Below are 3,724 nucleotides of genomic sequence, written 5' to 3'. Positions count from 1 at the left end.
AAAACTAAACCAAAAAATTATATTGATCAACATATATGTATCTATATATGTACTATATACTTACTTATATTATATATGTATACATATTTAATAGTTTATATAAAAGCTAGTGGTTGTTATTTTATAAAATACAAAATCTAACTTTCTTAATTAATTCAATGAAACTTTTAGAATGAAACATAAGCACATATTATCCGTACAACTAGTAAAATTTAAGGTATTACATCTTAGATTTGTCGAACTTGAGGGTGATGGTGAATGAGTTAAGTATTGGACTTCACTTGTATATCCATGATTTAGTAATCCATCAAGAATAGAAATTAAATATATATAAAAGTACAATTCTATATCAAGCAATTATCTAACAAAAAAAGTTAATTTTAGAAAAAAAAAAATATTTTGAACAATATATTTTTAAATTTTCACAAATATAAAACCATATGGCCTTTTACGAGTTTGAGAAATTTTAAAGATAAAAAAAATTAAAACTAAAACAAATTAAATAATTATACCACATAAAATATTCAAGCTACTAACCCATACATAAAATGAGAAGTAAGCAAACAAATGAGAGAATTCTTGGATAAGACATGTTTCCTTCAATTGTTTTTTACTTTGTGTTGATTTTTCTCTTTTTAGTATGATGTAAAATGTGAAGGAAGTTGTCTTATGTTTATAGTATTTATAGAAATTAAAATAATACTTTATGGGAAATAGAAAGTAAATCAAGGTATTAAAAATGAAGTAAATCAATAGGTTAAAGAGAAAATAAATCTTGGTATTAAAGAGAAAGAAAATTATAAAATAAATCAAAATCATCTAAAAGAAGAAAATCAAATTAAAGGGTCAAATCATATTGTAATATTCGGACCTTTTGTAAAAGTGAATTCTATTATATTATGTATATATGTATTTAAGGAAATTGTTTCTTGTAATTCTTTTATTTAAATATGTATTTTGAATTTAAAACTTTTAAGGAAAAATCACAAAACAACTCACACACAGACGTGGATTATTCCCATGCCCCCAATCCTGGGGCTAGGCTTATGCACGGGAATGTTTTCTGACCAAGCCCATCCTTAGGCAAGGCTTATGCACAGACATGCCTGTCGAAACTTCCTCAATTACGTGCTCTTTAGTCTCGCAGGATTTTCACTCGCGGGCACCCCAAGCGTGCAAGGTGCTTGTCATGAACTATTCACCGACGAGACACCACCACACCATCACCCAAGGCTCTGCAAGCAAGCTCCTTTCTTCCCTAGCTAAGGGTCGGCCAACCAGCATTCCTCTATAGTTATGTCGGCCACCCGAAGCCCCCAACGACCTGGATGCATTGTATGTCATCTAAGGGTCAAGGATGCAGCAATTGGGAGGTATAAAACCCCATTTTTATTATGCTTTCTTCTTCAATTATTCATTCCTTCGAGCAAACAAAATACTAGAGAGAGAGTGTGTGTGAAAGTCTAGTGTTTAGTGTGAGACAAGAGCAGAAAATCGAGCGTGCTTTTGAAAACGACTTCTTATCCTCTGAGGTGAGTCTTTCTCTTCTATTTGAGTCAATTGACCTTTTTGATTGTTTATTCATCCCTTTTTACCCAAACACAAAAATCTTCTTCCAACTTTGATCGAAGCTTTTTCTACAACCAAAATAGAGCCAAGCCAAACTGTTCAGGTAAGTGTGTTATTCCCCTTCGATTCTTATTTTCTTTCGGTTATTTCTTCGATTTCCAGTTTTAGATTAGTTCCTTTAAGTTTTAAGCTAAGTTGAAACTGAATCTCTATGGTTAAAACAACCTAAAATCTGCAGATTTAATTCAAAATCCTGATTGACACAGCAAGCACCGCACAGGCATGTTACTAGTTGTTCTTCATGATTTTTAGGTCTATTTCCTTGTGCGTTTGGAGTTTAGACCTTCTACTTTATGGTAAGATCGATGGTAATTAATTTTTACGAGCATTTGGTTTTTTAAATGCATGTAGGGTGATCAAATCTTTGAAAAATGCATGTTTAGTTATTGTTTAAATTGATGCAGAGAGTGTGTGTGTTTCATGCATAATTTTGGTAATGATTTCAATGGAATTTGATTATTGGATGTCTGTATGACGATTGTAAGTTGAGTTCAGACACTAAAATAAAAAAAACATAAAGCAATTGACAAACAGAGTCACGATGCCTCTGTCTTTGTTGCCCAGACACCACTATGTCGGCAAGGGGCAGATACAAGTGACTGTGCATGATATGTGCACGAGACATTGTCCAGATGCTCAAAAACACCGAGACATGTCCCCTTGACATGCTGCATTTGCGCATCACGCTACAGAAGGGGAAGGGTTCCTGTCAGGCGCCCCTACTACACTGAGAAGACTTGCGCAAGGCACTGCTTGTGTCGAGTGATGTGCGTGCATGAACACAGGGATGCTCGCCCAAGCGCCCACAGCACCGAGGCATACGCTCTATTAGCAAGCTGTTATGCACAGTAAGTCATGTGGGATACGGGCAATGGCAAACAGGCACCATGCCGGCACAGACCAAGGCACCTTTCATCACGGGTGCAGATTTGCAGGATTTTATCCCCGTCGTGGGTTTGAGGGCAAACTACCCAAAAACATAAAAAGGAAATGGATTTGGAAAATTTAAAATTAAATTGAAACTGAAACAAAAAGATAAATAACTAAAATTGAGTTGAAATTAAACACGGTAAAATAAAATAATTGAGTTTAAGTTCAAAAATAAAAATAGTAAAATAATTGGAAATCAAAAGGAAAATGGGCAATAAATTATGAACTTTGAGTAAAAGAAAAACTAAGGAATTGGAAGTGAATTTTTCGAATTTGGAAATCAATTAAGAAATTGGAAAATTTTGAATTAAGGAAATTTAAATAAGAAACTCGAAGAAAGGGAAAATAAGGAAATTTTGGCTAAGTTTGGAAAATTTGGTAAAAAAATGTTGTTTTGGAGAAAAAGGGAGTTTTGTCTAACCTAGGTCTAGGCTTAGGTCTAGGTTGGATCTAAATGAAATAAAATAATAAAATAAGTCTGGTGTCTAATAGGACGTAATAAACAGGGTTATCTAGTTAAATTCGTTTAGCTGTCATCTAAGGGGAGTTATCTATTTATATGTATGTATGCTTCTGAACACTTGAATAGGTTTCCTACGTCCCCTCGTGGATAAAGGTTTAGTTTAGCTGGACATTTTAGTTTACTGCCCTATGCATAGAGAGTGGACGAGGTGACCAGAATGGTTGAGTGTTTGGTTTGTATATCTATTTTGTTATCTACGTCCCCATTCACGATGTTATTCAATGTATTCTACTCTCCTAGGTACAGGTTCAAGCGACTGTATACGTAGGTACATAAATAGGGTAATCCTAATTAAAGATTAATAATGCTATCTCAAAATTGTGTTGGAAGACGAGTCAAAGTCTAAGTTCGGGTGCGTGAGCCAATGATATGATTTGATTCTATTATGAGATTGAATTCGATATGATATCTTTTGTTCTAATGCCTTTGGACTATGGTACATTTTGCATGATAGTGTTGGTTTGGGTTTTTTTAATAATATGAAATGTAGAGAAATAAAATGAATTTGACTGATTTGGTAAGTTATTTGAATATTTCACTATTGAAGACGTATTTATTTTTAAACAATGGTTGTATGGCTTAATTACTATTTGTCTTACTTAGTTTATTGGAACTCACCCCAATCCAACTCAATCCCAGATG

At 33.6% G+C, this 3,724-nt stretch overlaps 1 long non-coding RNA gene across 1 annotated transcript; it reads left to right on the top strand.

The window, feature by feature from the left end:
* The first annotated feature begins 1,114 nt into the window (after positions 1–1,114).
* On the top strand, positions 1,115–1,960 carry LOC148253353 (uncharacterized). The gene is made up of 2 exons (XR_015821550.1): positions 1,115–1,672; positions 1,808–1,960. It is a non-coding gene; the product is annotated as an uncharacterized LOC148253353 (long non-coding RNA).
* The last annotated feature ends 1,764 nt before the right edge of the window (positions 1,961–3,724 follow it).

This window comes from Carica papaya, chromosome 6, assembly GCF_054855325.1.
Source record: "Carica papaya isolate Zhongbai chromosome 6, ASM5485532v1, whole genome shotgun sequence".
Classification (NCBI taxonomy): domain Eukaryota; kingdom Viridiplantae; phylum Streptophyta; class Magnoliopsida; order Brassicales; family Caricaceae; genus Carica; species Carica papaya.
The sequence above is the reverse complement of the archived record's forward strand: the minus strand, read 5'-3'. Positions and strand labels throughout refer to the sequence as shown.